At 35.4% G+C, this 14413-nt stretch overlaps 1 protein-coding gene across 1 annotated transcript in view; it reads left to right on the forward strand.

Moving 5' to 3' along the window:
• The first annotated feature begins 653 nt into the window (after positions 1-653).
• The window catches only part of LOC128232688 (uncharacterized), a 36056-nt gene continuing 22296 nt past the window's right edge, over positions 654-14413 (forward strand). The window contains exon 1 of the mRNA XM_052946388.1: positions 654-790. The gene's annotated coding sequence lies outside the window, so the exon portion shown is untranslated. The remainder of the gene's footprint in view (positions 791-14413) is intronic.

Below are 14413 nucleotides of genomic sequence, written 5' to 3' on the forward strand. Positions count from 1 at the left end.
TCATTTTCCATCGTATATATTTACGGTTTACAATATCAGAAATCTTAACATTTAAGTTCGCTGTAAGAAGATCGCATAGTTATTTCAATTAAGAAGCCAAATTAAAAAACTTTTCTCTTGGGATTCTTAATTTTTCGTGCAATAAAACAATACACTGGCAATCAATTTAAATTTAGATATACGAAATACATGTTGAAACACTAAACTTAATTAATGCTATTATATTGATTATAACGAACTACTTGTACTGGTGTATTGGCATTTTTCGACGGAAAATGACCGAGGCGTTCTGAATGGTTATATATATATCTGTTTGACATTAATCACTGTGCCTTTAAGCATTATTTTGTTTTTATTGTATGCTTCTATGCGTGTCCCTTTAATTTTTATTTTTTTAATTGAATAACAGACGTTGCATATATGAAATCACTGGATATTAAGCAACAAATGAGTAGTTCTTCGTACATGTATATCTAATGTATACATATATAATTTTTCAACTCTTCAAATCCATCTTAATTTTTCCTTATTCGTTATGCTATGCTGTTAAACAGCGCATAACTCCTGTATTTCACCAATAAAGAATAAGGAAAACTTTAGATCGATTTGAAGAGTTGAACAATTCATTAATATGCAGCGACGATTCGCTTGAGAGCGCATTACGGTGTTGAAACTCACGCAAGACTTGTTGGCCCATCAACTTCTTCATATTGAAAACTGTGACAGCGCTTGAATCTACAAAGATTGGGAAAGGATAACCCACAGTACAGTCTTCTAACACCCGAGTTAGGTATGTAGATAATTTATTTTTTCCTTTGTTGTTATATTTTCTTATGTTTTCAAGTTTTAATTATATACATTGATTTTTTAAGAAATCTGTGGATTTACCATATAGTTCAAACAAACTTTACTTAAGATGTTGATCATAATTTTTTACATATCCAATTTGATATGTATGTATTAAACTTATATATTTTCCTTGACCTTTAAGACTGATCAGCTATCTGTATTGATATGTCCTTGAATTCGTGTATATTAATTTGTCCTCTCATTTCTTACAAGTGCAGCATTTTGGTATACCATTAGTTCAATGTGTATATACAATCTTTGTATAATTGTGCCGATTGAAATTTCAGTCGACTCAATTAATGTTTTGAGAGAGTTGTCTAAGCGTGGCCTAGCTCGAGGGGTGAAAGCGAAAAGGTTTTATCTTCTTCTTTATTTAATGTCACTTAGAACCTTTTCGCATTTACCCCTCAAGTTGTTCATGTACTTTTATTGATGGTATTAGAATTTTCAAATGAAGACAGACGTTGATGTTAATTATGATTATTATACAATGGTTCATATACAGTTTCATGTTTTAAAATATACGTCACAACTACGACACTGATTTATTGTTGAATTCAACCAAACAAAATTACCGCAAGTCTCTAATTAACATAAAGATATGATTAAATAATTGTCCTCATGTTTTCTTTTCATTTAAACACACTCAAATCTGCTAATGATACTTTTGATTGAATACTATTTTATTGTGTATTACTGTTGTACATGCATACAGATCAAAATACGCACATTAATATTCATATACAGAAAATAAATATCTATTTCGATCGTTATTCTGGATTTAAATAATGATTTAATGTGCAAAAGGGTTGGGCCAAAAGTTATTTACATAATTTATAACGGCACTATCCTTGAGGTGCGGAGAGTGATTGTTTGTTTCAGTGTAACATGGCACTGTATTTCACCGAGTGAGCTCAAAATGTGATATTTCACTAGTGGCGAGGTCACGAAGTAAAATTACAGTTAGTTGTAGTTTTTCGGAAAAGCGCTCAAAATTGTATGCGGACGTAACGTCATTTCGGAAATGACGTCTCTGGAAGTGTGTCCAAGTCACGTGCGCGCTGACGTTTGCCACTTGACGCGAGAGCGGGTTAAACTTTCAAAAAGATGAAAGCTATCAAACGCATATTTTCACTGATAGATCCTTATAACCCACCGGAAAGCATACACAAAATGTATACAACATAAATGATTCATTGTAGTCGTACTCGTAAGAAGTTTTTAGATTGATTATATTTCCTATGATGTAGCAAAACGCAATGATATCCAAAGTATCCATGATGAGTAGGCGTCAGTGTATATGGTATGAAGAGTGGCTTAGTATAGTTTCAGGTTGATACTCGGGCATGCATGACAGTAGAAATTTTAGGCCCGGGTACCCGATCGCAAATCCCCGCGCGTACCCGCATCTACATTTCACGCCTCATATTAAACAAATGTGACATAGTGTGGTAAATAAACGGTTTCATTTTAATCGTTTGTCAAAAAGTAACACGAATGCCGCCTCTGTGCCTATCAACTATCAACTGAGTCACAAAGGTGTGTGTGTGTGGGGGGGGGGGGGCGGCGTGGTATGCATGCGTGGAGTGGGAGGGTTGCAGCAAGCGACAACAGGTTGGAAAAAACACACTTAAAAAGCACCCATGTAACATAAGATAGCAATGGCTGTATTGGTCATGAAAACGGGTATTAAAATTGCACGAAAACGTAACCGGCCTGCAGGTACCCGGGTACACGCACATGCCCAAGTTGAAACAGTGCATGGGTTGAAATACGACTACTTGATGGGCATACTCATCGAAAACACCTCGATTGTTAATTTAAATCGTGTTCAAACGTTTGTTGCCCGCCTAATTTACATATAGAAAAGTTTACGTGCAGAAGCGGTACATAGAATATCCCTCAAAGCTTCTTTCTTTCTTAGTTTTGTGCAATCACAACTAATCTACTGTTGAAGTATTATTGTCACAGTAAAATCCTAAATCGGAACACCTCGCCATTAATCAACAAAATTGTCCATTTCGATGCCTGCCGTTGATTGCCAAGTTGTTACGATTGAGTTTAATCCCATGAAAATGCCGACATTTTGTATATCTGTGAAACTTAAAATATGTTACTTAGTTTAGAATAGTATGGTATGGTATGGTATTGAATTGAATATTATTTTAAGCAACAGTTGGCAAGAGATTTACTTTTATTTGTTGTTTTGCCCATCGAGCACATGTATATAAGCTTATTAGTTTTGAACGTTTTGGCTAGTTTCATTGTGGCCAGTTTGTACAAGATTTAAAACACGTTCACAAGCCTTGCAGTTAGCATTACAAGCCTTGCAGTTAGCATTACTACCTGTGCGGAAATGGCATCATTATTTCTGCGGCTATTGTCAAACCCCTGTCTCCCTTTTCAGGTCTCTTGTTTTTAACAACTTCCACATTAAGGTTCAAAGCGAGAACGTCTTAAGTGTCTTTACTTTAATTGTATCTTATGCCCTTTTCACTTGCATTCCTAAATGCAGTACACCTGAGGTTCGAAGGCGTGCTCCCCGCTCCCCAGGGTGACTATTCTGTACATGACCATGGGCTCTTTTGTCCACCGGACACCCATTAGTTCAAGGCCAGGTTGCAGTCAGCGCTTGTGGGCTGATCTTGTTTTTCAATTTCGGTTTTATATTGTAGACAGCATCAAGTTTCAACTCTTGATTGCTTTAATGGCGACAGTTTTAAGATTATTTTGGGGAGCTGATACGGTGTTTTTATGCCAATTATTTTTGCTGTTTACGGTTTGGCTTTTCTTGTTGAATAAAAGTACTGTAAATATCCGACATATAGGTGATGAGATTCTCTACTGATATTGATGATCATCACGTTTATGGAAAGAAGTCTTTGCAGAAGTACGTTTGTCAGCTATCGATCAAACGAAAAATTATATTTGCCGTTCCACTCCTGTTGAGATTTCCGATCATTTTAAAAAGAATGTCGAGGAAGAAAAAACGAGAAGAACAAATAAAGAGGGTTCTTTTTCTGTCCGGGCTGGTATCATGGGTATTTGATATGTGTATTGGCAGAAATATATGTTATTTGCTCTGATTTGCAAAACAAGGGTATTAATAACGAGTAGCCAGTTATCCAAGCCAAGTAATACAGGGACAAGTAACGTTGGTCCTACTCATTATGCCGTTCGTGGTTGGTCTTGTCATTTGGGTGCGTAAGCTTATTATATTCGCACTCGGGCCTTGCCCATAAGGCGAGTACTTTGATAAAATTGTATGTCATATAAAGGTTTTGGAGCATAGTGCATATACAGAATGTTACCCTGGTTAGAGCTACCCTGGTTCTTTAGCGTACACCAGTGTATAACACTGTTACACGGGACCCACAGTTAACGTCCCTCCCGGAAGATTAGTATTTTTAGTGGTACGACGGGGAATCGAACCTTTGACCCTTGGATTGACAGTCAAGTGTGTTACCACTAGACCATGGATCCATGCCATTTGTGACTGCATGCTCCTTATGTATGTAATGGTTGTATTTTTATCAGTTTGTAAAATGGCACCAATTGTTCATGCTGTTACTGTTATTTCATGAATTAATCATGCTGTGCACTGACTCATTCTCATTTCTGTTTCTTAAAAACCTACACAACAAAGGTATTAAGTATTTCCTGAGCTATTCGTCCTTTTATAAGCTTTAGTGTCTTATTTTTTCTGTCTCGTCTATTCTGTTTATGGTCCCATCTTTATCCTCGAAAAGTACAAAGGACAACGCAGCCACCCAATCAATTTCACAGCAGAAAATCAATGTAAGTGCCGACAATGGGCTGTAGACAACATGTTCAATAACTTCAATCGTCCATTATTGTCCATTATTTGTTCCGATGATTTGACCATGGTGAACTGTAAATTGGTGTTGAATGTCCACTGGATAGCTGTGAACACCTGTAGGGATAAATAGAGGTCATTCAATACTTTTCCCAAGAGAGAAGTTTCACTCAATAGGATCCTTAAAGTGCTTAAAGAAGGAATTTTATACTATTTTCGGCGTTCAAGGTCAGTTTCTTATTTTTTCAGATGATTTTAAACCATATCCAGTGAATTATTTTCGCAATTAAAGCATCATAGAATTGCTCGAACTATAAACCTGCACTCTCACAGATTGACAGTTTTGACATTTGTTTTAGTTTTTGTCTCACAATCAGCTGATTTTCGTATCAATGCCTTCAAAAGAATCATATAACTCACAATAGAACAGATCTGAATTGTTTGGAAAACTGCCGAAATTTCATTTTTATTAAAGCGTTAAAAACATCAATTTAAGAGCGTAAATATTAGAAACTGCGGTCGTATCTTTAATCAGCAATCTTATATCAACAGTTTTCAGAGATTTGCGCAAAATTTGGCTCACGCTAAGACAAAAATTAAAAAAAAAATGTCAAAAATCAATCTGTGAGAGTGCAGGTTAAAGCATCATACAAGTATTGGAACCTGAAGACTTTAATGACATATGAAAAATGCTTGAATGTAACGTTATGTAACGTTTTGCTGAATTGTCCGTCCTATGAGGTGTCTTTTTAACGATCCCCAAGCACTACGGGCCTTCGTCATTGTTGTTTAAATTATTCTCAAAATAAGGTTAAACAATGAGTTGGTTAATACTTTTAATGCATGTTCAAGGTGTTGGAACTTCAAATTTCACATAGTCGTAGGTAAGGCCTGGAAAAATACATTTGGTTCCAGGGCTTTCTCTTTAGTACCCAAGGGACTTCATGAAAGTCTTTTTACCTGTACTGGTTCATTTAACTTCCTAATAAATTACGTGATGTTTTGAGGATAATTGAATTCAGAAATCATTGATTTTCATCACATTCAGAGATCCGAGTATGAAGTATTATCTGTCATGATTTATTGCAATAGATATTTACACCACAAGGATTGATATTTCTGCCATTTTAGGTCTTTTGAAAGGGAAAAGAAACTAATATTTAATATTTTCCTCATTTGCAGGAGAGTGAAAAGCTTCTTCTGTAAAATTTCCTAATTTAGGCATATTCGTGACGCAACTTTCCCCAAAATAGGCAGAAAAAGACCTGGATACCCTACCCACGAAATAGGCGCCGACCCTACCGTTTTTATACTCGGTTGTTAATTATTTAAAAGAAGAAGATTTTTAGTTCCATGATGTAGTTTAAAACCTTTAAAGCTTTATTGAGAAAATTACTTTAACACCATTCTCCAAAGATGACAATAACGTTTTTGTAAAAGCCTAATCCAAAAATAAAGGAAGAAAAAGCCTACCTACCCTACCTGTTTTTGAAAAGGATGTAACCCTAACCATACAATTTTTGGCCTAACTATGACAATGATTTCATTTAAGTTCATATGTTGATTTGTTGTTGTCGTCTTCTAAGTCTGTCTAGCCTGTCCCCAATATCACAAAAAGTGCTCAAGAAATATCTCAAACTCAACCGAATTTTACGACAGAAATCACAGTATGACTCGACTCAGAAGATTATTTATTTATTTTTTAAAACGTATTTTCCCATAGATTGTGTTGATTAAACAATTTTGTAAATATTTCAAAGAAAACTTATTCTAGAGAAAATCATATACTTTTTTTAAACAATGGATTGTACTTAAATACATGATTAGCTATAGAATACTTTTCCTTGGAATCTTGCCCAATGGTTTTAATCAACATATTCTATGATATAATACGCTTATAAAGTGTGTAAAAATATATTTGATTTTGATAACTTTTTTATGCTATGGTAAAATAAGTTAAGACTGAGATTGAGATCAGACTTAAGTATTTTCGCGACATCTTACATACTTCACATTGACGTCATGGAACTATTTCACCTAAATTTTTCTCCCTTATCAAGCTAACTTTTATGTTAAACCTGTTTAAGAAATAATTCAGTATTTAAGAAAATGAATCTCTTTCTTCAAGACGGTTGACTAGATCATTATTTCAATACTGGTGTTTATTCAATATACAAGATGTGATGTTTATATTTTATAAACTTCCCTTTCAAATAACCGACCATCGGTAATTTTCAAATTGGATGTTAAAGCTGCACTCTCGCAGATTGAACATTTTAACAACTTTTTTTTATTTTTTCGTCTTGGAACGATCCAATTTATGCGAACATGCATGGAAACCAGTCATATAAGACTGCTGACAAAATATATCGCAGATTTTATTTTCTTAGTTCAAAAATTGATGTTTTATACATTTTCTTAAACCGTTAGAAACGCTTTTAGCCATAAAACATTATTTTTCGAACGGAAATATGTAATCCTGCGATCTGATCTTTTGTCAGCAGTCTGTTATCACTGGTTTGCAGATATTTACGCAAAAATTGACTTATTCCAAGATAAAAAAATAAAACAAGTTGTCAAAACGGTGAATCTGTGAGAGTGCAGCTTTAAAGCAGCGATCCGACACCTGCAGTGAAGATTCGTTGACATACACGTTAATACTTGAACCACAGTTTAGGCTTGAATTTGAAGTGCGCTTTATGAAAAGCATGCTAAAAGTACACAAACAAGGAAATTTTAATATATTTGTGGTGTGGCAATGGGTTTCAATACTTTAGAAAGTTTGAGGTGTCTACTTAAAGCATCTTTATATGCTAAAAAATAGGAATTGTATGCACAAATTTCATTTTCTTTTGTCGTTATTTGAATTTCAATGATAGGTGCTGTCCCGAAATTATATGGTATGTATGCAGCGGTTTTAATAAAGATGAAATAATGGAACTATACTTGACCTGTGGCGAACCATATATATATATTAAATTATCATATTATTACTGATTTCATAGAAGCGTTATACAACACTTTTCTAAAAGGTTTCATGTTGCAATTTGGGTTCTCCAATTAAAATTGTCTATTGCTTCGTTACCGAGTCAGAAATGTTTGGGTTTTTTATTTCGTCGTATCGGAGGTTGTTGTCGTTTACTCCATTCGGAACTCCCCGGCCATTTCCGGCGAAAACAACCATTCGGAACTCCTTGGCCATTTCCCGCGAAAAAAACCATTCGGAACTCCTCGGCCGTTTCCGGCGAAAACAACCTCGGATGTATAATATGGGCGTTTAACAGCGTCACAAATCTTTTTATTTATCAACGCTGCAAGTAGATCGCGTATTAATTTCAATTTAGCGACTTTACTTCTGGGAATCTTTATTATTATTTTGCAATAATACATTTCACAGGCAATCATTTAAACTTATACATACGAAATATACGTTAGAACACTACAATAAAAATACACCATCATTCAAACTATTACGAACTACTTCTACTGATGTACCGGCATACCTCCGAGGTTGTTTTCGCTGGGATATGGCCGAGGTGTTCCGAAGGCGTTTACTCTAGGAAGCAAGGGATGTGGAAAAAGCTCCACTTTCATGAACTTTATAAAACTTCGAATGTCTCCAACGTGTGTTTTGAAGCTGCACTCTCACAGATATACCATTGTTACAACCTTTTTAGTGTTTGTCTCGGAAAGAGCAAATTTTTGCGTTAATATTTGCAAACCAATGATATAAGAATGCTGACAAAAAAATCAGATCGTAGATTTTCAAATTTTCATTCGTTAATTAATATGTTATGGCTTAAAACGTTACTTACGGTTTAAGAAAAATGTATAAAACATCAATTTTTGAACTTAAATATAAAGATCTGCGGTCTAATATTTAGTCAGCAGCCTTATACGTATACCTGGTTTCTATGGATTTTCGCAAAAATTGGCTCGTTCCAAGACAAAAAAATAGAAAGTTGTCATCTGTGAGAGTGCAGCTTTAAGTCATTTTCCCACGTTTCTAAGTTTATTTTTCAAAGAACTTAGTCGATGAGAACATACCAGCAACATGAGTAAATCAGAGAAATAACATCAACATAATCAATACGTAATATTGTGTTTAAACGAAAACATATGAGTCACATGTTCGCTTTAATTATAATTTAAAACCATCAGTTTTGTGAAAGGCTTCGAGATTAATGTTAATTTTATGGTTCGTTTGAAGCAATTTAAACGTCAAATCTTTTTTGTTAAGGTAAACTGCATTATTTATTAGTTACAACACGAGCTCCTGTTTTAAAGGCTGTTTTGGGGAGAAACATTAGTTTTTAAAACACTTTGTCTATATGATTGAAATGCACGTATGACTTTGTTGTCGTGGATGTAATTAAAGGTTGTGGGTTTGAAACTGATTTAGTGTAAATTATTGAAATAAAACACTGCAGTTCTTCCCATTTTTGATCGATTAAGATAAAACATGCATACCCATAATTAATTTGCTTATAAACATGTAGTGTGTATTCTTCTAGAATAATTGCATGTGTACAGTTAGCCACCGCTTCTCTCGGATATATACACCAACTGTTGGGCACGAAGATAATGAATCATAACTTTATGGAAAACAGTCAGCTATAAATGTGGTTCAAAATACCTTTAAAAGGCAACATAATAGCATTAAAATGCAGTATTTGCTTTCTAAAACACTTCATAAATGTCAACGGTTTTATAATGTCTGGAGAAAATAAAACTGATACTTAAGGCAAAAGACGCCACTATTTCAGTTGAATCCATTCTTAGACTATCACCGATGTAAATATACAATCAATACATTTCCAATCAGAGTTTGTATCGATCACTGATTTATTTACAATGAACAATCTCCCAGGAACTGGCATCATGTTCGGTAAGCAGCACTTTTGGCGTACAATTACATAAGATACATTTGTTTCCGTATTGACACATCTTTCTAGAGTGCATTCATTCTTGGTATATCTGGAATGCTGGGTTGTAATTTGTTAGCCGTATAAGCGTTATTAAGGCTCTGACTGCAGATTCACCACGGTATGTACCCAACCGGTTCCTTTCGAGACTTTGTTAAACCTCATGTCCAATGATGAGCTATTGTGAACTTCGTGCACCATTATGAGCTATTGTACACTTCTTGTTCCACTAAGCATGAGCTGTTGTAAACCTCATGTTCCATGATGAGCTATCGTGAACCTCATGTTCAATGACGAGCTATTGTGAACCTCATGTTCAATGATGAGCTATCATAACCTCATGTTCAATGATGAGCTATCGTGAACCTCGTGATCCATGATGAGCTATCGTGAACCTCGTGATCCATGATGAGTTATCGTGAACCTCGTGATCCATGATGAGCTATTGTGAACCTCTTGTTCCATGATGAGTTATTGTGAACCTCGTGATCCATGATGAGCTATCGTGAACCTCGTGTTCCATGATGAGTTATTGTGAACCTCGTGATCCATGACGAGTTATTGTGAACCTCGTGTTCCATGACGAGTTATTGTGAACCTCGTGTTCCATGACGAGCTATTGTGAACCTCTTGTTCCATGATGAGTTATTGTGAACCTCGTGATCCATGATGAGCTATTGTGAACCTCGTGATCCATGATGAGTTATTGTGAACCTCGTGATCCATGATGAGCTATCGTGAACCTTGTGATCCATGATGAGCTCTCGTGAACCTCGTGTTCCATGACGAGCTATCGTGAACCTCGTGTTCCATGATGAGTTATTGTGAACCTCGTGTTCCATGACGAGCTATTGTGAACCTCGTGATCCATGATGAGTTATTGTGAACCTCGTGATCCATGACGAGTTATTGTGAACCTCGTGATCCATGACGAGTTATTGTGAACTTCGTGATCCATGATGAGCATTTGTGAACCTCGTGATCCATGATGAGCTATTGTGAACCTCGTGATCCATGATGAGCTATTGTGAACCTCGTGATCCATGACGAGCTATTGTGAACCTCGTGTTCCATGATGAGCTATTGTGAACCTCGTGATCCATGACGAGTTATTGTGAACCTCGTGATCCATGACGAGTTATTGTGAACCTCGTGTTCCATGACGAGCTATTGTGAACCTCCTGATCCATGACGAGCTATTGTGAACCTCGTGTTCCATGATGAGCTATTATGAACCTCGTGATCCATGACGAGCTATTGTGAACCTCGTGTTCCATGATGAGCCATTGTGAACCTCGTGATCCATGATGAGCTATTGTGAACCTCGTGTTCCATGATGAGCTATTGTGAACCTCGTGATCCATGATGAGTTATTGTGAACCTCGTGATCCATGATGAGCTATTGTGAACCTCGTGATCCATGACGAGCTATTGTGAACCTCGTGATCCATGATGAGCTATTGTGAACCTCGTGATCCATGATGAGCTATTGTGAACCTCGTGATCCATGACGAGCTATTGTGAACCTCGTGATCCATGATGAGCTATTGTGAACCTCGTGGTCCATGATGAGCTATTGTGAACCTTGTGGTCCATGATGAGCTATTGTGAACCTCGTGATCCATGATGAGTAATTGTGAACCTCGTGATCCATGATGAGCTATTGTGAACCTCGTGATCCATGATGAGCTATTGTGAACCTCGTAATCCATGACGAGCTATTGTGAACCTCGTGATCCATGATGAGCTATTGTGAACCTCGTGATCCATGACGAGCTATTGTGAACCTCGTGATCCATGACGAGCTATTGTGAACCTCGTGATCCATGATGAGCTATTGTGAACCTCGTGATCCATGATGAGCTATTGTGAACCTCGTGATCCATGATGAGCTATTGTGAACCTCGTGATCCATGATGAGCTATTGTGAACCTCGTGATCCATGATAAGTTATTGTGAACCTCGTGTTCCATGATGGGCTATCGTGAACCTCGTGATCCATGATAAGTTATTGTGAACCTCGTGATCCATGATGAGCTATTGTGAACCTCGTGATTCATGATGAGCTATCGTGAACCTCGTGTTCCATGATGAGCTATTGTGAACCTCGTGTTCCATGATGAGCTTTTGTGAACCTCGTGTTTTGTTATGGACTATTGCCAATTAGTTTTTTGTTCATTAACAATAAGTATGCTTCAAAAGACTTTTTCATTACAACCAGACTGTCGATTTATTTGAATCTTCGCTTAACCATTCTGTTTGTGTATCTTCGTCTTTATTTATAAATCGTTCTGGTTCAGTGAACACAATGGTTGTCATAGCTAAGAAAAAAGGGTAAATTTTGGCGCCAATATCACTAAAAACATATATGCACATTTTAACCTAAATCTTAACTCACTTTGCAGCACGAAATCAAATGTTATTAAAGTCGTATATGTTTGAACACTTTTTATGACGTTTTTCTCATATAATGTGTCGATAAACAGTTATTTTTACAAATGATAAGTGTACATATAAACATTGACAATTTTACAATTTCAGTTCGTCTGTATATGAAAGCACAGGCATCTGAATCATTGTTTGTCACTAAAATGTTATTTAAAACCATTTTGGGTACATACATTGAGATAAACAATACATCTGAAGATATTTAGTGTCTTTGATATACAAAAAAGAAACAAGGTATGTAACTAAAACTTACCCGATTTCACGATAGAGTCCAGTTTTATGCAAATGCCTCAACCAACATATAAACAATCCATTTTTAAATAAGTGACATGGAAAGAAGAGTCAATTACCTTTAAAATGGTGTGCGATATGTACACATAACAACAACATTTTAGTGACAAACAATGATTCAGATCCTATGTATGAAAGCAGGTCACTGCACGGCAAAGTGTGTCGTCATTCACATACCGTACGCAGGTCAAACGTTTTAATGTATTATACTTATATACGACAGAATGACGTTTTCCTAGATATTACGTTAGAAATCCGAGTATGATAAAATTTATATCATTACTTCTTTCTGATAATACACCTTTGTTAATAAGATAGACTATACTCGCATCACAGCTTAAAATAAGAGACTTGAATATATAAAATCACACGTAAAAATATCCTCACAGACAGTACTGCTAAGATAAGGTTTAATTTTTCACGATATTGTATAACATGTTTGTAAATAATATATTGCAAAAATGCAAAATTATTCATTTTTTCTTTCATGTATACAATACATATACATACAAGTTTTTTTTTTCTTTTAACACAATGTCCTATATATGTTTAGATTAAATATTAACATTATGTTCAAAGTTGGTATTCACTATGCGACTTAAGTCAATCTTATGGTCATACATCGTTGACTACATTTATTCAATTGGTCAGTTATTAATAACAAATAATCCGATTAGGTACATCGTTCAAGCCCTGTTCTGTTCTGTTAAAAATTAAAACACAAACTTTTAATACTTATTTGAGTTACCAAGGTTGCTCAAAACATAGCGAAGTCGTTATATATTTGGTACTAACATACTAAGTATTATTTAGACTACAAAATGTGCTAATATATTGCAGATGCGGTGCATATTATTATCATTAAGTTTTCTTATTGTAAGAGATACGACTTGCAGATTGTAATGAATAAGATGGCATATTCAAAGTTGTTCATGAAATCCTTTTCTGAATTATGAAAATTATATTGCTCATGAATTAAAATATGAGCCGCGATGATTTACGGATTACAGCAGTGTAAAATTTCGAAAAGAATGGTTGTTTTATAAGGGTTGCAGTATAGGGTTGCAGAAGATATGTAATCTGTTATAGGTTTTATTAAATAGCACTGACACTAATGCACTGACATGTGCCTTTTGTGATAAAAGTTGTAATTAAGTTAATTTTCATGTCACTCCAAGTATGTTTTTTACGCTAAAACCCACATTGCTTAGCGCAGATCATAACTTTGATAGCTCTTACATAAACACAACTACCCACGCTCCTTTTCAACGCCTGTTGACTTCGCGAAAGTATTGGCAGATAGGCATGCGATAGTTGATGTTTGTATATATATTTATATATAACTCATACCGCTGGTATACATTAAAAAAAAAAAAAACAGAAATAAAAATTTAAAGTATTAGTAAAGTAAGTGAAGTATTTTTCTTAAATTGGTCTACTATCCAATTACAGACGTAATTCATTGCCATTAATTTTTGCGTCAAATCAAAGTTCGAAGTAAGTGCGCCTCTGTTTTCCAATGTTTTAATGATAATTGTATTTGACTTAAATGGTATCTATCATCATATTTTAAAGAGATACGACTATTATAACAAGAACTATGAGTTTATGAACACCTACAAGCATGCAAAAATATTCAAGCGTATATCGTACATTGATGAGGTGATCATGGAATCTTGTCGACTTATTTCATGTCAACCTGACGAGTGACGGAGTTATAACATGACTTGTTGTCAAAGTTATGTCGATTTGCTCACTTATTAACTAGATGTGCCGACTTTTTGTCGACGAATAAGATTAAACACGTTATGTCGACATCAGTCTTGTTAAGTCAACAACGTGTGTTCAACAAGTTTAGACGACAAAATAGTATGCATATACAAATTAACAAGTGAACAGACAACATAATGTTGACAATTTCTCGTGATATATCTCGTCAAAGTTCACTTTCAACAAGTCGATAAGACTTCTGTTTATACGATATACCATTCTATACAAAACAGAAGCGCCGAAGAAGTGCGCGAAGCAAATCTTTTGGTAGCCTGCTAGCATGCGAATAGGCTCATTCTGATTCGATCTGTTT

This window comes from Mya arenaria, chromosome 4 (genome assembly GCF_026914265.1).
Source record: "Mya arenaria isolate MELC-2E11 chromosome 4, ASM2691426v1".
Classification (NCBI taxonomy): Eukaryota; Metazoa; Mollusca; class Bivalvia; order Myida; family Myidae; genus Mya; species Mya arenaria.